Source organism: Pagrus pagrus (assembly GCF_965226575.1).
Source record: "Pagrus pagrus genome assembly, chromosome: 1".
In the NCBI taxonomy this organism is placed as follows: Eukaryota; Metazoa; Chordata; class Actinopteri; order Spariformes; family Sparidae; genus Pagrus; species Pagrus pagrus.
Genome location: NC_140185.1, coordinates 31,662,107 through 31,684,665, shown reverse-complemented (window position 1 = coordinate 31,684,665; position 22,559 = coordinate 31,662,107). Strand labels below are relative to the sequence as shown.

Genomic DNA, 22,559 nt, shown 5'->3' with positions numbered 1-22,559 from the left:
CCATATGTTTGTGATGGATGTTGCTGTACAGTGGGGGTACCGTGAAAGATTAAGTACAAGTGTTCATATAGGCAGCTGTAAGATTTCGTGTTTATGGTTAAATAATGGTCAATGCTTTTGATTTTCAACATCATGCTGAGAAACAAGAAAACATGACAGACTCCTGTGGGCTCCAGCAGTTTTGAGAACAAAAGTATCATGTTGCAACTTGTGAAAAACTTTGCTGAGAAAATATAAACTCTTTGTAACATGACATGATGAATGCCACCATTGTTCACATGGACATGACTTTTTTCACCCAAATCTGTTCTTTTCACTCCTTGTAAATTGTTCTCTTAAATAAAAGGTTAAAAAAAAACAAAAAAAAAACATCTTGGGCTATGAAGGGAGGGTTATAAAGTTAAGATAAGTTTCACCTGGTGTGATTAGCTAACCCTTGGCAGCTAGCTCACCACTAAATGTGATAAGTAATGTCAAGCTTTTGCAAAATAAGTTATCTTACGTTAGCTATGTGGTACTTGCAAGATAGCTAAAATGATTGGATGATTAATAATGTTATTTTTATATGATGGGTCAGCCGAAGATGGCGTCCTTCTCTCCTGTATGTTCTTGTGAGGTGACGAAACTATTTGAAGCCGTTTTTCAAGAGAAGGAGACAATCACCATTTATTTTGTGAAAATGTGAATGGACCCTGGTGAGTGTAACTGCTGTGTGGCTATTACTTTGCACTTTCGGTGCTCCATTATGAATGTAACCTTTGTCATTGCCTTTATTGTTATTTTTTAATATGAAAATATTCACAAGTCACACATTTTCAACCTTTCATCAGAAAGTGTTCCGTTTAAAACAATGATGGACTAAATAATTAATTTTATTGTATCAAAGGCAAGGTACATTTGTAATGCTTAATTAAATATTTATTTCTTTTCATCTTTCAATGTCCAGAGCTTAAACCAAATCAATGTTCTTAAAGGGATTTTTCATAATATTCTGCCCATTGTTTTGTACCCAACAGGAAAGAACTATGCTGGCAGTTTTCATCGTGAGCGATTTATTGACACTAATATGTTTTATTTTTAGTACAAGCAACATTTAAATTGTAAAGTGAGATTCATATAAAATCCAACAGCAGTAAAAAACCCCCCCCCAAAAAAAACAAACAAAAAAAAACACATTCACATCACCATGACACCATTACTCCAGGACGGAGACATTATCGTTATACTTTGAATTAAAAATACTGCGAGATGAAAATGCGGCAGGGAAGCAGTTTTTGAAAACACTGTGAGCTGGGCACTTCAGGAACAGTTAATTGTAGAAAGCACTCCCAAGTGTCTCCATAAATGCCTTTTGATTTCAGTACCAGGCAAACTAACAGGAGCTTTCCATTAACAGTGTTTGCCAAATCAACATCTTGAGGTGATTATGAACATGTTTCCAAGAGCAAACGCTGTGATGGTGGCTAGACAGAGAGTGCTGATAATTACATCGTGGATAATGGACGGAGGGTAGTAGCACATTGCAGGAGGTGCTGGACCCAATGGGCCATGATAATTAACCAAAATCTTAATGACACTGGGCAAAATGATTCCCCCCCTGACTCGTATATGATAAATATTTAATGTTTCATTACGATAATGATGGGAATGCAAAATGCCAAACCACTAACTGTCAAAACTTTTTGCCGCTGTTGTCGTGTAATTAGAGGAAGCTCTGACTGTCTAATTTCCCAGTGCTGCCTCTGCCAGCGTTTAGCACTCTCATGAAGGAGCGGTGACAGAGGAGGGAATTGTGTGTAGAACAGAGCTGGACTGCACATCGAAGACTTACCATTAATTCAGTGCTTGGCATTCACTCAGTGTGAATGTTTTATCCTTCTGACAATCAAGAGTAACAAATAATAGACTTAGATACAAAGAAGGTAATCCTTCGTGTGCACATGTTTCCAGGACGGTTGTCTTCTGCCAAAGTTTTTTTTCCCCCTAGAAAGAAAACACTTTTATGTAACAAGAACAATCTTTTTTACCAAAAGCCCCAAAGAATTGACTTTTTTTCTGTTACAGTCGCGGCCAGATGGACAAATGAGTGGGCATCTTGTAGATATGACAAAGCGAACCGCCGTGGTCTTATACAAACACATTAGTCAAGTTATTTTGACCACCTCGCCTCTGTGTGAGCTTGCTCTACACAGTTGAGAAATCCCAGTTCAATTTCCGTGCTGGCTGCTTTAGCCCCCATAGACACCAGAGGGAGCGGTGATCAATACACTGTACTTGGCCATCATTATCAAGACTTATATCCCCTTCAGCTCAGGGCCCATTAAATCAGAGGACCACATTCTTCCCGCCCAGTGTCTCAACCGAGACTCTTGAGTCACATTAAGGTCTGATTTACGCGTCTTTAATGACGGGGCCACCCTTAATTAGCTGATGGCGCAAAAAACGCAGCCACTGCTGAAAAGGATGACCATCCGAGGCTCAGGATGATGTTTGCTCCGGGCCACCCGCAATCTGTCATCCATATCAAGCGGCGCGCACATTGCAAAAGCAGGCCCCACTCGTGGCTGTGTGGCCATACCTCATGTGTTGAGAGACGCCAGAGGCAGTAATGAATCCTTGCTGAGATGCCTGATCCCCTGCATCCATCCAGGGTACAAGTTACGTGAGGCTGTTGGTTTGCAGCAACAAGGTCCATAACTTTCCTCTCCTGAAGTATTTGCTGTCAAACAGCGGACTCTGATGACTCCTTTCCTCCGTTGTTTTGGTCACAATCCATTGGTTCCAGCCTGAGAGGCTCTCTATATCATTAGCAAAAAAATAATTTGGTTAGTTTAATGGAGTGACTTAGACTAACAAGTTGTTGCAACAAGAATACCCTGAAGTGACTTGAGATGTATTACCGCAGTAGTAGCGGCTGCTCATTAGCTCCTTGCAGTGTTATTGCAGTTAGGCTCATAAGAAACCTGCATAATATCCATGCACGGCTGTAAAAGAGAGACGGCTGATAAATTGCATAATAACCAGATTAGCAATATGTCACACTAAGCCTCTGGCAAACGGCAAGGGAATTGGGAAGATTCTACCCTCCCTGTGAGATGAGAAAGATATAAATAGAAACCTTGAAGCACAATTTGTCAAGTTACATGAGCAGAAATGCATTTCCCCTTTCCACCCCACCCCAAATATGTAAGGGTCCTTTGAAGCAGATTTCATCAAGTCATTATAAAAATGGTGATGCAGTTGTGAGAGCATTGACAAATCTCTAGTTTAAAAGGTCACATTCATTTGAGAACCTCCAGTTTGTGATCTCTATTTCGTAACTGGGTGACAGCGAGTCTGCAGCAGGACATGACGATCTCATCCGAGACAAAACAAAGTCTGGCTATTGCAATTTGACGATGTATTTCTATTAGGGCCAAATGATAATTATGGCTGTTTCGAAGCAAGAAGTGAGATTAAATTGTGCACTTTTGTCAAGGTCAATGGCCTGGCTGAACATTTTGGTCAACGATAAAGTTTCAATAGTCATAAAATATGATGAAAGGTCCCCAAAACAGGTTCTTTCACTTCTGTGTTTTTGATTTATTTCTAAATGAACAGAGGAACTGTTCAAAAGGCACCTTTCACTACTTATAAGAGACACAATAAACTTGACGGGGCAGTGACTTCATGAAGAAGCTGAGGAAGAGTTTTTAGTCAGTCTGTTGAATGAAAATGTGCAAAATAAGTGATCACATGATAATTCTGCCACTAATAATAATAATTATAATAATAATAGTATAATAATAATAGTAATAATAATAATAAAATATATAATAAAAATATACGTTTGGTGTTGAGGGGGAGAAGAGAAAATGTAATTAACCCAAATTCTTGGAAACAACAATGACAACGGAGAAAGGGTGCAGAGAAGCCTCTTACAAAGACAGCACTACACTACTGTAACTGACTATTTTATAACTCAAGTCAAATAAAGGGTGCGGAGTCATGGCTGGTTGGTAACTGGTAAAGTTCAAAATTGATATTCATAGAGGTGCAGCAAGCTTTTAATAATAGAGGCCATGGCAGCAACTTTCTGTTTATTTTTTTACTCCATTCAGAGTGATTCATGCTGTGTATGATTTTTCAAGGCTTTCTTTACTTGAATGTTTTTTTGTCTTTGAAATGCCAAAACAGTCTTCGCTAAAGTTTAACTGCAGTGTTAGAAAATAGCTTCGAAAAATGTAGTTTTTTGTGTTGCGCTTTCATATAAATAAAGATAAAGATAAATAAAGAAATAAATAGAGCCCTATGTTTCACTCTTACTTACTTGAATTATGTAATGTATATGACAGATAACCACTTCAAATTTCTGAAGGAGGAACTTGTAGAGGTCGACTGATATCAGATTTTTTGAGGCCAGTATGATAACGATACTTTGGAGCAGCAAAAAGTCGAGAGCTGTTTAGTTTTAGCTGACATCACCCCCTCGCCTCCCTCCCAGCTTGATAACGATAATGGTCATTGGAGCAGGGAAGCCTCTAAAACGTGCAGGACAGGGGGCCCCAGGAACAGGATTGAAAAACACTGCTTTAATGAATATATAAATGAACCATAAATAAATGCAGCTGGGATCCTTTCTTATATTTTCAAGCTACTATTTTGTCAGTAACTCCATCTGAGAAGCTTGGTATTACGGAGGAAACATTACGTGAGGAACAACTCTCACAAGAATTGCAGCTCTTCCACTTGTTGTATAGGATCCTGACCTCGCTAACACTCTGAATCATCGTCCACTATTACAGACTGACTCCGTCGATACTGAACTTCCTATCTCCCCCATTTCGACCTCTAGCTACTAGAGTCGTCCTTCAACAGTGTCTGGAGAAAGAACAGTAGATGGGAGGCACTGTGGTCCTGTCCTCTGTTTACTCTGTAGTTTGGGTAATGAAGCTCACTGCAGGTTGATTCTCAGAGGAGCTACATCCTTAAATCTACCTTACATTTTCTTCCTCGCTCAGTTAGAAATTGGCCACAACAACAACATTTTTTATTTTTTATTTATTGATCGCTGTTCTTCCAGTGTGGTCTTTACCCATTTGCTCTGTCGCAGTGTGCGAATGTAGTTTGGTTCGACTTCCTGGTGTCGGCGGGGCTGCAGTGTCTCTTGTTCTCTACAGGGCAACAAATGAAAAACGTGTGTGTTCCAGTGACGTTGCAAACAAGCCGAGCCATGAATTTAGAACAGGATATTGGCTGGAGGGGAGCTGTTTGGAAAGTAATTACATCAAAGGCTGTTGTGGGAATATTTGCCACACAAAAATTGCTGCTGATGATAAGCAAGGCCCCACAAGGCAGTAATTAGGGACTCCTGCCTTATGGCCAGTGCATTGTGGCTCTTTCGCATGCTAAATAATTCTTCTTACATTTATTAACCTGCCAATGTATAGAAGCTGCAGCGAGGGCTGAAATCCATCAGCCTGTCAGGCCTCTGACTCAGTACGCGACACTCACTGATCCTCCTGAACATACGTTTGCGTCACTTGTGAGTCTTAATCGCAACGTAATTTTGCGTTGAAAGGGGATTTGCATCTCACCCTTATCTCCGAGTAGAACTGAAGTGTTCTGCATGGCTTCTATCTCGGGAGCTTCCTGGATGCTAACTCCTCACTTTATCTTACTGTAGTCTAGTGGAATGAAGTGAGCTGTGTGATGTTGTCTTCTGTGGTGCTGTAGAGTCGAATCAGTTGCTTCTAAGCGCCGAGATGCTCATGACCTCTTTCTGTACCTGTCCTGACTGTGTCAGTTGAGGAGTGTGTGTGTGTGTGTGTGTGTGTGTGTGTGTGTGTGTGTGTGTGTGTGTGTGTGTGTCTGTTTCTCTGTACATGAGGCTTCCTCTGTAATGCGCAGCTACACCCCCGAAGCATATAGAGCCTGTCAGAGGGTGTTGACCTACATAGTTGCTGTCGAGTCATGGATGCAGAAGTGGGTTTTGTCAGCCAGACGTAGTTTTGGTTTCGCAGGAGATGGTAGCTTATCTTGGCTGGCCGTCCATGTGCTTCTTTGTGTGGGATGGGATGGGATGGGATGGTTGAACAATGTTTTTACAGAAATGGGGTTACAATGCATAACTTTGGTTGAGTTAAATTTGTTGGACATGCAGACTGAAATTGCTGTGGCAGCAGACACTGAGCAGTGAATGATGACAGTCGGGGCAGCAGAACTCAAGGTTCGGATCGTATCTAGTCTCGGTAACGATATTTTCCCAGCTTCTGACGACACCGGTGGCATCGATTACACCAGACTTTTTACAAGAAAAGATGCTCACTGTTTAAGCACTGTATTAATTTACTGCCAATTTCCTACTGCTGCAGCTTCACATTAAAAGCCTTTCACTGGTGAGCCACAAGTTGACTCCTATTTTGAAGTAGTAACCACAGGAAATGCAATGTGTTCAGTATGCAGGGCACTCACTGCTATCGTTCATCAAAATGTGTCTACAGAGCAAAACAACAATCATTTTCAGCATTTTTCGACAGAAGATCAGTCTTGTTCTCAAATATGTTGGTGGGAGTAATGGATCGAAAGGAGCTGTTTGAAAGAGCTGCAGGTGACAGGCTCCGTAGATGTAGCTCCAACTTCACAGTGAGGTTACCAACTCCTTTTCCCTCAATAACGCTATCAGGTTCCCTATTAGCATGGGGTTTAAATTCAAAATACTTTCAATAAGCGTGTTTGTTTTCCGCTTTGACAAGTCCACCGTCATCATCTTGTAGGCCAACTCTCATCATGTCATGTTTGTAGTTGAAGTGTCCGTTGTCTGACTAAGTATGTTGGGCAAGTAATGTATTTGCCGAACATCGTCTACGGCAACGAGCCTAATTGTAACACGGTTTTGAGTCATGGATTGGATAATTTTCTTGTATTTTTTGATGAGGGTTCAATTAATTTAACAATTTGCTACTTTGGCTCTGATGTAGCTGCCTGTCTCTGTCTGTAGTCACCACTCTCTGGTCTCACCCACAGCAGAATCTGATTTGTTCCACATCTCAAGTAATAGCCTATAGGCTACTGTGTCACCGAGACTGGTGCTGCTCCGATGAGTGAGCAGAGCTTTGTGTTGAAGGGAAGGCAGCAGATATGGAAGTTTCACTAAAATTCACAATCTTATGATCTATTTCATAACAAGTGCGCCCAGTTTCCAGAAGTCAAAGCCTACGGGATTTCACTCAGTGGAAGTGAAATCAACAGCCTTTAAATCAGTCGCTCTTTCCTAACCCAATCATTGCGTTTTAGAGTAAAAAAAACACAGTACACATCTGTCTCATTTATCTTTTCATTGCATTGCAACCCTGTATCAAGATTGAGATGGTTGAATTTTGCAATCAATCTGCGGTTCATATGTAGGCGGTCATCCGTGATCATCTATATTCCATTACACCACTAATGGCAGCAATTTAATTAATACCCAATATGCAAGAAATGTTAAAAGGCAATTAATGCATATTTCTACAGTTGGCAATCCTACTGTAGCACTGTGGGCTTCAATAATGGCCAATCTGCTGTTCCCTGAGGAGACTGCTGTTGTTCTGTTGGAGGTTACCAAGTCCCAAAGCCAAAAATCCCATTTTTTGTGTTTCATTTCTGTTTTAGATTTCTTGTTACCATGTTTGAATGAGAAGTTATGCACACGAGACAATGATATCAGTACACTTTGGGTAAAATTACCCCAACTTGTTGTAAAATGGTTATAGTTCAATAGAGTAATCCATTGGTCATGTTTGGGTAAGATTAACATGTGGACAATAACGCTGTAAGAAAAGTAATCCAGTCTGCTCATTATAGTACATGATTTCATAAACTGACAGGCCTCCATAATAATCCTATTTGCTCAATATATAGTGTGGTTTTGATTATCCAGAGAAAAATGGTGTCTTGCATTTTGCTTGAGGGAAGGAAAAGTGCTGTGAGATATTTTAGGGGCTCAGTGTGCACTGATCCTTATATAATCTGAGTGAGAGTGATTTCAGTGAACAAACGTGAAATCTGAATGGAATAGCCAAACAGTTTAATGTGCAGGAAAAGCGCAGGGGGTCATGTACTTATTCGACCGGAACTTGTTGCAGAATTAACATTTAATTGAGGCTCCTATGCTGCGTGAGTCCTGATTAGGAAATGCACAGCACAAAACTCAAGTGACGACCCTCCGAAACACCTTCCAGGAAGTTGTGAGGGGCTGATTATCAGTATCCTGGCCGGGGCACCTGAAGCTCCCGAGGTGTGAAACTGTCTTCAGAACCAGTAACTGAATTAGCATCCAGAGCTGTGAAAAATATCCAAGCATGAGCCAACAGATCTGCATTAGGAAGACTAGATTTATTTTTGTGATGTTACAATATTAATCAGGACAGTGATAGCATTTTACTCAAGTAATTTTGTGACTTTATGCAGCATTTGCACACATTTAAATTTAAAGAATGTGCATTTGTGGTATTTTAAAACTGCCGACTGAACCAGCAGATTGATATAAGCCATCACAGACTCTTTGATGTGTGTGAACATTTATATCAAAGTAATGTGCTTTATGAGATCTAAGAGGGGTCTGTTTATGCCTATTTCAACTTGTGCCTCAAAATTTGCTCTCTGCGGTGCTTTTTCTAAAAAGTGAATGTCTGCATGGGCAGAAACATAAGCAGAAATGTATGCCAAAGTTGGTACCCAAACAACACCGTGTCACCTCATCTGCCATCTCCACCCATTTCAGTGTCAGCAGGCCTGTTTGAAGTTTGTGTCTGTAACACTCCTTTCCTAAACAAGTCAGTTTCTGTGTTTGAGATCACTCATACTAATAAGATTTAATCAGGTAACTTTGATAATTCTTTGATTATATACCTTGTAATGATGAGTCTTTGTTCTGGTCCATTGATGATAAATGTGTAAGATGAGTAATGTACACATTTTTGTGCATGCAAGGCTAGCTTGTAATGTTAAACTGCTAACAGCGCGTACTGAATGTGCTGAAAAGTGATATGTACTGTTGTGGAAATCCAAATAAAAAAGCAAAATGGCAAACAGAAATGTGCAGTACATGACCGAATCAAACTGCTGAAAACAAAATTTGGGTTTTAATGTGTGTTGCAACTGTGTCCACACCCACTGAGAAATGATGATGTCATCTAAAAAGGTGCCCAATTGGTGGCCTTTATGATGATACAAGCCACATGGTTCTTAAATCCTACACTAACTGACAGTGACATTGTTGACTTTGACGGCAACCTCCAACTGAGAAAACTGTCCTCCTACATCAACAGCATACACCCCCGTGCCGGATTTAAAAAGGTCTTCATCTCCACACCAATGTAACGGACATTTGGTGTGAAGATGAAGACCTTTTTCAGCCTCCAAAGCTTGAAACAAAGTTAGCTGGCTAGCTATGCTGAGGAAGCTAAGCTAAGAAAATCCAATAACAAATAACAAAGCCTCCAGACAAGAAACACCGCTGGCACCAATGTAACCGAAAGTCTTTGCCTAAGAGGACAGGTTTAGTTAGAACATGATAAACATAACAGGACAGGACACGTTAGTGCACTGAGCGGCCACGTCTTTTCGCTTTCTTTTCCACATGTGACAAACGCCAGCAACTTCTGCTTTACAGCAACTGTAATGGGACATACCACTTTATTGCGCTCTCTGGTGGGGCGCCTCTTAAATCACGATGTTACGATGGTCACGGGTCATGACTGTCAGCCATTGGCGATGGAAGGATGGATTCCTTCATCCGCCCAGCCCTGGTTTGGATTGGAATCCTAATTTGATCGCTCATTTTAAATAAGATATGAGGGTAAAGGGCTCTTGAGGCTCGTACTCTTCATTGCTTCACCAACTTTAGTATGATGAAATTCCAACAAACTATTCTCAGCTACCTCTCACTAGGGGGACACAATGAGAAAACCTAGCAGTATCGTATCTGAAATATTTTTATTCAGAGTCTGAATTAGGATTCAATACATCTACATACCCTCTCTGTAGGTATAAACGTTGGATTAGCCATTACGGATTTGGCACCAGTGTGCAACATGTGATCCTCTCAGTATTTGTCCCAATATTCCATAATATTTTATTGAGTGGGCAACCTGCCATGTAATAATTAGAAATGGGTGACTATCCAAATACAGATATTTGTTAACAGAAGTTGTACATGTATTATTTATTGTGTTTTTATTGTTTGATACTTCTCAATTTTTGGAGCGTGTTGCTCACCTCTTTTATTGCATCTGTGTGATTTTAAGTCACTTTTCAAGCAAAAATGTAAAACATCTGCCAGTTTCAGCCTCTTAAATGTAAGGATTTGCTGCTTTTTTTGTTTATGATAGTAAATGAAGACTCATTGGGTTTTTTGGAACTGTTGGTTAGACCGAAGTAGTAATTTGAAGACACCGTTTGGGGGACTGAGAAATTGTGACGTACATTTTTCACTTTGACATTTTATAGACTAAACGGTTGATCAATTGATAATGAAAACAATCTGCAGGTTAATCAATAATGAAACTAATCATTACTTGCAGCCTTCTGTATTCAATATTGTATCCTTCACTTTGACAAAAAGCTTAATGTAGCATCATTTTACACAGACCATAGCTTTCCATCATACTTTTGTCATCATTGAATTGAGACAATTCAAATGGTACATACAGACTATAATGTCCCAGGAAAGACATGCGTGTTGGACGTATAGAACCGAGTCTGTGAATGTCCCAAACAGGAAGAGTAAAGAATGCATTGAATTCTTCTAAAATAGTTTGATCACTTGCATAAAAATAGAAATAATGAAAGATTAAATTAGACTTATTGTGTTTGTACGTTTTAAAGTAAATTTTAATTTCACGGTTGGCAAGCATAAGGATAATAGCAACACTGATGTGCTTTACAGTTATATTTTGATGTGGAAGAAGGAAATTTAGATTTATTATTTAACAAAAAGCGGTTATTTCATTTTAATTTTGTACATTATGATGTGTGTTAACAAGGTTTATGTGTGTGTGTGTGTGTGTGTGTGTGTGTGTGTGTGTGTGTGTCTGTGTGTGTTTGTGTGCTCATGTGTACCAGAATAATACATGCATATACTGAATGTGGGAGTAGAATTGGGATCTGTGTACAAAAGCAGATGTTTTCTCAGGGGGCGTGTGGTGCGCTCAGCAGTGTTTGGAAAAGGATGCACGCTGTGCTCACTGTAATTGGTGCATGTGTTAAAGCCAATCCTTGCTGCAATCCCTTGTGCAGTTTGTTATCCTGCATCCCCACCTTCTTCCCAGTGGATTGGAATCCAGGTCGTTGCACTGCAGACAGTGAAACTTGCCTGCAGTGACTGAAGGGAATACAGGGAGATAGGTTACACTCAAGGACACTGATTTTCCCCAAAGCTGTTGCTTCTTTTGAGCCAAAACAGTTGCCAGGATAAATGTGGGCAATGTAGGTTTCTGCAAATCCTGGATATGTTGAAACTCTGCATGTTTTTATGTTGCAACTTTATGGTTCTTTAGGATCAGTTTTTGTGACAGTGCTGTGTTTATGGCGTCGTTAGGTTTGGGCACATAAACCACCTGGTTAGGGTTTGGAAAAAATCATGTTTGGCTGACCTGGTTCTGTTGCCTAAAAAACTGAATTGTACTGACACAAAAATATTTGGGGTTTTTTTGCTGCTTCCATGGCTGTAAAATGTCCTGATGTCCCGTCAAAAATGTCTGTTTTTGTGCTCCAACTTTTCATTCAAAGTACCCAGTGACTGCACGCTTACAAATGTTGCAATGCCATCCCAAATGGTGGTCTCTGGCTCATTTTACCCAACTGTCATACCACCGCCATCCCATCCACCCCCGAATGAAAGTTATTTTATATATGTGAGCGTGATATGACATGTATTGTATGAATGTTGATATGATACATATGAAATGTACAAAAGTGAATGTACCCGTATATTGAAAATGCAAAATGCTAACATTATATTCTGGGGACTGGGCTGTCTGAGCTCACCATCTATTGCCTCAATGTATTGGCTGACTTAACTCATTGGTCCATGACTCATTAGAAATTATCTAGTGAGGGTTTCATGGCTGTTTTTACCAAATTAAAGTGAGAAGTACACATTTACCTCACTTCCTCTGACCTTGGCCTTCACAGTTGACTGGCTTGTCTGATGTGTCTTAAACAATGACTGTGAAATAATTGCCACAGGAATGCATTAATGCTGATTACATTGCATATTCCTGTGATGCATCAGGGTATCAAACATCACATTGGTGGGTGGAAAAATGCTACTCTTGCGTAGCTATTTCCTATTCTATCTATTGGCTATTTTTGGACCCATCGAAGAAGTGCAGTTTCAAACAGCAGATGCAGTATCATAACAGATGCAATGTCTATCTTTTACACACTTGAGATTGAGAGTATGAGTGAGCCCAAGGCCCTCAGCATTAAACTCACAGATCAGAATAGGGAATGTAAAAGGAAGTGTTTTCAGGCCAAAAACATTTGCTTACTTAAAATCACCAAGTGGTTGAAGTTTGGATTCATTAACAGGCTTTGCAGATTTCACAAACCACTAAAAACAAAGCGCTATCCATATTTGCATGTTTGGATTTTCCTTTTGCATGCACATGTTTTTGTTCGCTGTGTCTTGATTTCCTCCTGCAATTCAAAGATGAACTAAAGACTATAAAATCACCTCCGTCTGACTATGTTTCTATGTGTTGGTCCTGCATTAGTGTCGTGATCTATCCAGTATAAATGGTTGGATTGTTCTGGTATATGCATTTTCAGAATGTTGCTACTATTGATGATACCAGTAATGGTCTGATCCTTGACACAAACTCTGAAAAGCCTTCTCGGAAGAACCTCACAGTAATGAGATTGTTATCAGTGACAGTAAACATACACATATGCGTAAACACACAATAAGCAGAAGTACAGTAGATAAAGGTCCGTGGGTGCTTTACAAAGGGCGTTATTGTGCTGGCTTCAGAATTACAAATGAATATGGATATGGACAATGTGATGACAAAGAAAGATTTGGATAAAGAATGGGGCCATAGTGTGAGTATAATTGAAAAAAGCATAAAACATATGCTGCAAAGCACAGCAGGCAAAAGCAGCGATCTTCACTGCAAATACACAAAAACGAGGTCTCATAAAATTCTGCCTTTATGTTCAGATCCCCAAACTCACATCAACATACCATAAGCTGGATTCTCACTGCATGAATGTACCACACTAAATGGCAAATTAATGTGAATAAAAACATTCTTCTCGGGGGGGAAAAAAAAGGATGAAACAATCAACAGCAGAAGTGAAGTCATATACTGTCTTGTTTCCTCACATTGATTTGCCAGCGCTAATGATCAGCAAGAAATCTTTCATAACAGCAACTGATAGTCCACAGGAGATTCATGATATAACGCCTATTTTCCTTATGTTTTTCAGTCAGACTCTGGCAGCTGGCTGGTCATGATGCTCCCTCTGTGCTTGTCAGATTACAGGCAGCCTAGACCCTGAAACCAGGAGACTATTTTTAGATGGCTAATAAGAATTCATTTAAGGCGGCGCCTTCAGTTGAAACAATATGTTCAGTGAACAACACTGTCAGGCCAGAAAAATGAGGAGAAAAGTGAACAAAATGATTAATTACCTCCAAGTCTTTGTTGACTATATAAATAATACGAGAATAATGAAAAAAGGGGCTCTGGTTCATCTTTTACTTATAACTACATGTGAAAAATTAATGGCTTGCTGTGGTTTTCAATCGTGTCACACTTGAGCTACAGCAACTGTAAGTGTCTATTGTATCAAATAAATATTTCAAGCTTCGACATGATAAGGCCCTCTTCCTCTGTGTCGCCTCTTCCGAGGCAGCTCTTTGATACCGAAATTCCTCTTTGCTCAGAGACGACATGATCTGTCTCTGACCCAAAAGCTCCGTCTAGATGCTCCGCAGTTTCACACGCTGCGGCCAGCTGTCATATGTAGTCCAATAAAACACGCCTGAAGCATGCAATATTTATCACAATACCCACAAAGGCACTTCCATAGACACAACTGTTGCAAACCGCTCTCCCACTTTCACAATCAACTGACACCATTCATCACAGGCCTTACACTGATGAACAGGTTGGTATTTAGCCAGTTGCACTTCTACTGGATTATATCAAACCAGATTTAAAATGTAGAAAGCGATGTTTTCATTATATACACAGAATAAAGTAGTTTTCTAGGGCGAAGATTTAAATAAATGACAAACTCTTTTTGTTTTATATTGCTTTAAAATGCTACTTCTTTATGCTTGATAGGCCTAAATATCTATAACCATAACTATAATTGTTGTTTAATTCTTAGCTATTATAACTCCCTTTAAAACAGTTTTGTATGTGACTACACTAAGAAATTAGAATCAGTAAAGGACGACTCAAATTAAATTTTAATTAGCATCGCTGCCTCAGTATTACATTGTAGATTGGGATATCATTTTTTAATGAAAATCCCTATTGAGAATTCAGCATTTTCTCTTTGAGGTAGGAATGGTAGCAGATGGCGCGAGCATTCAGATCCCTGCTTATTGTAAATGAAAGTTATGAGAACAGCAGTGTGTTTTTAAAATGACCATAAATACAAGCTCATGATAGTCAAGTGTAAAACAGCCAGTGGGAAGTAGTATTCAAATTTAATTTCCTGTCTCGAAGCAATGGGGTTGCGCAAAATCACGTATTAAGGCAGAAGACGTCTGTTCTTTTCATCTCCTGCATTGTATAAACATCACAGCGAGCCCTGCACAGTAAACATGTGTTTGGTTGCTGGACCACGACACCAGGTCAGGGCGACAGTGGCCCTTCTCAAGATCAATAAGGGAGTTCAGAAAAAGAAAACAGACCCAACGTCTCTAGCGGTGTCAGAGTTACCAGCAGTATGTTGATTGTGCCTGTGCACACAGTCTAAGGCCCAATCCCATTTCCAAGTTTTGCCCACACCCCTCCGTTTTTGAGTGCTCCCTTGCCCCTCACAACAGAGATACAAGGGGAAGGGGTTGAAATCTCCCGCTATGAAATGGAACAACTCCTCAAGACCCTCGTACGTCATCAGCTGACGTCAATGGTGTTTACGCTAGACTGGGACATTTCCAATATGTCAAAAAAAACCAAAAAAAAAAACCTATATGTACTGCTCATGTGTTTGCTCAGCTGTGGTGATTTTTCTCATTGCATTACTGAGGCAATCCTGGTATTAGCACAACGCCATTTACCATTTATCTGATTGACATAGAAAAAGCATGGATGCTTGCAGTTTGTTCACAACTTCATGCCCTCAAGCAAGCCATCCGAATAAAATAAAAAATAAAAAACACTGCTTCGTTACTGGCCACTAACATTAGCTGTCATTTATAGGCTAACATTAGCTAGTCTGCACTGATATTAGAGGAGCAGTAACAACTGCAGCAACTTCGCCGCCGGACTTTCAGGTATCATTTGCCATCAAATGGGGTGATGCAACATTGAAATATGTCAAAATGCGGATTGGCCTAACCTGTGGAACACACTGCCTCCTCTGATTTTAGATTCAGATTGCAGGCCAACAAAAGCGCTTGGTTAACAAGAGAAGATCAGCTTCATGTTTAACAGAACCAATTGTGACTGTTGGATCCACAATATTGTTTGAATAAATGGCCAATCCTGTCGAAACGATGACTGTTCGCCTGCGTTTTCAGAATTTTGAAGTTAACAGAGTTGTCATTGTTGGTTATCTTGATATTAAAGGTGACAAGGGCTGAGGTGTCAGCAGCTGTTAAGTTGCAAGTTCAAAGCTTGTCATCACGTCAGTCTAATTGTCATGTGCTGCTTGATCAGCGGGTGCCAGATATAGCAACACTGAGACCATGAAAAGAAGAAAATCTGTTAACTGAGCGAGAAGATGAGAAGAAAAAGAATCTGGATATGAAGAATAAGAAAGCGATTCCTATTTTAAATGTCGTGTGGAACACTCATTATGGTGCACACAAAAATGACAAATGACACTGAAGTAAAGAGAGACATTATTATCAGACAAGAAAATAGAAATAAACTTATGACACATACAGAACCAGGCCACAATGGTGGTTTGTCCGTATTAGTTACCATGGCAGGAGAAGACAGCTCAGTAACTAAGTTCTGACCTTTGAAGCTTCAGTGATAATAGCTGCTTAACTTGTTCAATTGACAGAGATAAAGCACAAGAGCACAACATTGGAACATCGGCTAATGTGATACTAACATCAGATCTGAGGCAATTATATTATCTATAAGTGAATGCCGAGATTATTGCAATGGAAACTGAAATGGTACCTGCACAAGAGAACTACAGCATCCTTGTGAAAGAGGCTGTATTGGTGTGATATTCTGAGACGTGCTTGGTCAAAAAGTTGCAAGTAGAAATGGGCTTAAATTCACAGATATATATTTTTCATTGCAATGCCTGATGTGCTGGATTTTTTTGTAGGTGTAACCACAGCTACTATTTCCAATTTAGAGGTATGGCAAGGTTCCCCGTCTATAAACACACTCTTAATGCCTTATACCTACAACATATAATCATAGGTACACGTGTTTGTGAATATTCATGGTGCTTTATAACAATAATCATTAATTATTGTTACACAGACATCTATTACGCATTGTAAATTTTAGTGCAATAGATTAAACCAATGGAGTAATCCCTCCTTTGTACAGTATCTTAGTACCTGATAAAGAAATATATTTCACAGTGTCTTGCGTGCTGCTGCTGCTGCGTTGGCTTAATCTAACTTCTTTTCACTTTTCTGACAGCAAACAATGACGACTAAGTGACTTTAATGTATTACATCAGACTATAACACAGGGATTTTTACTACTTTCCTGAAGGCACCCAATGGTCACTTACAGAGACTTATAAATCACATTAAAATGCATTAAAATAGTGATTGTAATCTGTTATAAAATGATAATAATGTATTGCAACAATACACTATGATCCTTGCAAAATTAGTGAGTGACCAGCAACAATTGAGTACTGATACTTGACTTTGTCATTATATAATGCCTTATATTGTGTTATTGATAATATGTATGATTATTGTTATAAAGCATTCTGAATATTAATGATTGTTTATAACAATTGGTAAACTATAGTATGTTGTTATAAAGCATTCTCAATATATAGTCCTTATAACTTTGATATGATATACAGCGCTTTAGGTGCATTTTAACACATTGTTGTTCAAAGTGTGTTCAGTTATAACGCATTACAGACATGGACTGCACAGAAAGTGTTACTCTTTTCTTTTTTGTTGTTGCCGTACTCCCCTGTACGTGATCCACTTACAGTATGTTGCTCTATGTAACCTGACAGATAGTAAATGAGATTCTGATTAAGCACTTGGTGGCATGATAGCAAAAAAAACAAAACAAAAAGAAAGCCCCAGACTAAGATATATCCATTTTAACATGTCAATGATTGATCTAAACAGAGCTGACTTAAGTTATGCTACATAAAGTCGTCACACAAATGTATTGCAAATCATATTTTTAGCATGTGAGAGACGAGTCTGTTGGTACGAAGACGGAGGTGGAATAATAAGCCATGCAAATTGACATCATTATAATATATTCATGATTTAAAACAACAACAATATAATCTGATTAGTTTCACACCAAGCCTTTGTTCTTATTGTAATGACAATCTGGTATGCTGAGGTTGAGCGCTAAGGCAGTTGGCACATCTCATAAATAAGCAGAAAACAAAATGGTTAAGATACAATAATAGTAACCACTTCCTCAAAAGGCAAGCTCCAGTGCATTATGGTAATTCTCTAATGTGATCAGTTCTAAAATGATTATAATACATCTGTCCTGAATTATTTTCATCTGCCTTCACACTTTTTTTGAGGGGGAAAAAAAAAAAAAAAATGCATGGCACTGTGCCACAACTTCACCTTGAAGTGCTGTAACACCAGTTGGATGGCTAGCTGTCATGCTTGAAACCAGCCTTCAGGAAATGTAGCTGTGGAGAAAAAAAAAAAAAAAAACATCTATGAGGGGTTGTGAGCAAGAGAGCGGTTGCCATGGTGACGCAGTGACGGGCCAGGAGGGCTGGATGTTGGTTTCTATGGGCCACAGGACGTCAGACAGGGTGCGGAGTAGCCAGGGCTGTAATGGGTGTTGTGAGGTGTGTTGACAAGCCTGATGGGCCTCGTTGCTACAGCCGGGCCTGGGAATTTAGGGAGCCTTAAATCTTACTTTTTTCAGGCCCGTTCAAAACGCCGGCCAGGATTGCATTCACCGAGTGCCGATTTTCCAGGCTGCTCTTCATATGCAGATGAGTGCGTTTAATTGTTGCAGCAGCCTGATTCCTAATGTATGAGAGGAAAGAGGAAATGCATCCAAAGATGTGTATTCAAATGAAATATTCAAAGCTAATGAAATATTCCGTCAGTTTGGAGTTTCTATGGGCGACTCTGCCAGTGGAGCTGCTTTTAAGAAAATAGGCAGCCTGCTTTAATGAGGCTCTGGGCAGCCTCAGCCAGCGTTTTAACCTCTGCCTGTTTGTTTAGTGGCCATTATTCTTTGTCTGGTGTGGACTTTTCATTGCACGCTGATGTATCAGAAGTTGCATTAATAGCTTGTTGAAATCCCTTTGTGCCCCATTTCTGTCTTGACAATACGCAGGATGATCATCTGACATTTTTGAAGTCATCTTCCCCGTCTTGATCTGTGTTCCTGATACGCTCAATCACGAGGATAATCATGTCTTGTGGGCATAGAATATGTTGCATTTTTATCTCTGAAACATATTTTCAATTAACGAGAAGATGGAAATTGATACCCCATCATATTTGATGAAAAAAAAAAACGGGCAAGGATATTCTTCCAGTGTTCATATTTTTAGATGATACTAATGGGCATATCTCGATTGCTTAATTAGAGACACACTGGATATGTTAATTATGCCAAGAGGAAAGGAGCTGGAGTGTTAAATTACTTCACAATGCAGTGGCTCATCCACTAAAAACAAGAGGAAATTTTAAAGGTTTGATATGTAATCACAAGGGTACAAAGAGAATTTGAATAACAGTGGCCTTGATTGTGTCCTGAGGTGAAACAGCAGAGAGGAAGAGCGGTTTTATCCTCTAGGGAGACACTTATCAATGTTGGCTATGAAACATTTCCTGTTGAGCTTTAGAATATTTTTTTACAGGGTACTAACGGAGCAACTGAACTTTTTGATTATGCAATGCAGTCAAAACTCTTAAAAACTGTTTAAAAAATGAAGTGAAACCACATTCCCCACTGAACAATTACACGCAGAAAATCAGCCCATAATCACTCTAAAGGTTTGGTATTTTATAGGTTCACTGTTAAATTCTTAAGACCTTTTTCCGAATACTGCATTCGGCGAGGAGTCTGCAAGTGTCTCTAGCTTTGTCCCTGCGAGCTCTTCAGGGAGTTGATCAAAAAGTAAAAAAACAAGCAAAAAATAAATAAAGAGAAATGTAGGTGTAGATTTCACGTTGCAGCTCCTTGACATCCTGTGACCGCTGCAGCTCTTTGATTTAACAAGCAGGACCTGCTCGCTGGCTGGTCATGCTGTTGCTCACTGTGCAGCCTTTGAAAATTAAAAATAGAACGGTTTATTTGTTTATTTATTTCAGTGGCTGACACATGGCACACAGTCTTGAATTAATAGAGGCAGGCGTCACGCAGCTGACAAATGAACTGTCACATATGGATGTGTGCTGGTAAGGGGGTTGTAGCAAGTGCTAAAGACAGGTGAGACAGTAGCCTCCACAGTCTTGTGTGTTGGTTTCTGTCTGGAGCTCAGCGCTAATGGCGAATGACAGTCTGGATGAAAAGGTATGTGTTGCTGCATTGTGTCTTTCTGAACCAGACAGGTTTGAGTCTGCAAATTTAAAACAGTCTTGAAATGTCCTTGATGACCCTCACTGTTTCTGACAGCACAAGGGATATTTGCATAAATAACAGATAGTAAATTTAGCAAAAAGTCTTTTAATCAGAGTCCATCTTATTTTGCACTGCAGCAGACAGTCTAATTGTGAACCAGCAGGGCTGTCAGACCAGCCAGGGAAAATAAATTAAGGTTATAATTGATTAAACGCTTATTAAAAGCAAAAGGTTCCTTTTAGGGCTGCACAATTATTTGAAGTATTAACAGAATCGCAATATGGCTAAGTGCAATATCCAAGAAGCTGCCATTTTTTGAATAAAGGTTATATGTGTTACAAAACAGCATTATAATAAAGTACTGTAGTGCCGCACAATTAATTGCAAAATAATGGAAATGGCAATATGACTAAGTGCAATATCCAAATTGCAAGAATTGTAGTTATTTTATAAAAAAGGCAAATGTGTCACAAAACAGTATTTAAATGACATTTTGTAGTGCTGCAGAGATGCTCTGGCCTACAAAGCTTGTTCTCCACATGTAATAAAACATGTTTGTTTGGCAGAAACCAGGAGGAATGACACATCGTGATTTTACTAGTTTTTCATGACAACGAAAATTGTGATGAAAAATGTAATCATCCATAATAATCATGAATTATATCGCAATGTCACTTTTTGACCATATCGTGCAGCCCTACTGCAGAGATACCCTGGCCTTCAAATCTTGTTCTCTAGATGTAAGAAAACATGTTTAAATTTTGTCCTCCACTTTAGGACAACTTTTTCCTTGATGTTTAGCCACACAAGTTCAACTGATTGACACAAGTGTACTGCATTTAGGCTAATCAAAACTGCTCAAGCTCTGTCAGGTTGCACGGTGATCGGACGTGAACAGCCCTTTTCAAGCCCAGCCACAAATTCTCTGTTGGATTGAGGTCTGGGCTTTGACTCGGCCACTCCACAACATTCACCTTGTTGTCTTTAAACCATTTCTGTGTAGCTTTCTCTGTATGCTTCAGGTCATTGTCTTGCTGGAAAATAAATCTTCTCCCAAGTTGCAGTTCTCTTGCAGATTGAATCAGGTCGTCCTCCAGGATTTCCCTATATTTTGCTGCATTAATTTTACCCTCTACCTTAACAAGCCTTCCAGGACCTGCTGCTGTCAGCTTCCCCTACAGCATGATGCTGCCACCACCAGGCTTCACAGTGGGGATGGTGTGTTTGTGGTGATGTGCAGTGTTTGGTGTCTGCCAAACATAGCGTCTAGTCTGGTGGCCAAAAAGCTCCATTTTGGTCTCATCAGACCAAAGAACCTTCTTCCAGTTGTCCTTGGAGTCTCCCACATGCCTTTGGGTGAACTCTAGTTGAGATTTAATGAGCTTTCTTCAACAGTAACTCCCATAAAGCTCTGACTGGTGAAGAACCTGGGCAACAGTTTTTGTATGCAGAGTCTCTCCCATCTCAGCTGCTGAAGCTTTAAACTCCTTCAGAGTAGACATAGGTGTCTGTGTGGCCTCCCTCACTAGTGTCCTTCTTGCATATTCACTCAGAGGACGGCCTACTCTGGCAAATTTAAACATGTGCCATATTCCTAATGTAACCCTTTTTACCACTGGCTCATGTATAAAAACCCACCTTATGCGATAAGATGATGCATTAACGCTTCTTCAATATCTTATGGTAAAAGAGACATTTCAAATAGTGAATAAATGCCTAGGGTAATATATGATTCTCACTGTCAATAGTAACTAGGTGAAGACTAGTTAAGACTAATTTTTTGAGTGCACTCTTAGGTTAGTTTCGTTGGCGCGCTTTAGCTGGAGCCTTTGAAAACAGTACCTCCGTGTGTCGGTGAAGTCTGCAGGACCAGGCCGCAGATGAGGAATCACTCTCTCGTCTCGGTGGCAAACGTTTCTGCCCGCAGCAGCTCGCAGCGATGAACCTCCGTCTCCCTCTGTCTCGCTCCATCAGCGCCGCTCTCCGTGGCGACCCAGCACAGCTCCTCCCGTCAGCGCAGGTCTCCTCTCGACTATGACCGTGCCGTTAGCCGTTAGCCTAGCTCTTGCTAACTTAGCCTGCTAGCTAACTTAGCCGACACTTCGACTGCGATGGAGAGTCCAACTCACGCACTCACAGCACGTCGTCCGACAACAGTTCACAGTCCGTTACACATAAAACACGACACAGTCCGCTGTTATCTGCTCCACGCCATTAACTCTCGGCTCCTTCCTCCTTACGCCTCGGTCTACCCGGAAGTGTAAACCTCTTAAAGGTCATGAACTCTCACACGTGATCAGAATTACTTCTCAACTTCTTAAAAGCATTCAGAACCCATGAAATTATATTTTAAAGTCACACATTTTAAACAGAAATTATTTATGCATTTTAATATCTTATTTATCTCAAAGTATTATTTATGCAAATTTTAACTTTACAACAACTGGCGTTTTATCTTTAACTTGTTCCCAGGAGAGGAAAAAAAAAATACAACTGATATTTATCAGAGTATTACACTTACATTTCTTAATGATGGATTTAACTGTACTCCAGGGGATGTTCAGTGACTTGGAAATGTTTTTGTATCCAGCCCCTGACTTATATTTTTCAATAACCTTTTCACGGAGT

General features: G+C 39.8%; 1 long non-coding RNA gene across 2 annotated transcripts; it reads right to left on the bottom strand.

Moving 5' to 3' along the window:
- Window positions 1-854: 854 nt before the first annotated feature.
- LOC311254936 lies at window positions 855-22,150 on the bottom strand. 2 transcript variants are annotated; one of them, XR_014622288.1, is made up of 3 exons: window positions 21,774-22,150; window positions 17,966-18,033; window positions 855-2,798 (listed from the first exon to the last, which is right to left on the bottom strand). It is a non-coding gene; the product is annotated as an uncharacterized lncRNA (long non-coding RNA). The 2 variants fall into 2 exon arrangements; XR_014622289.1 differs by lacking the exon at window positions 17,966-18,033.
- Between the last annotated feature and the right edge of the window lie 409 nt (window positions 22,151-22,559).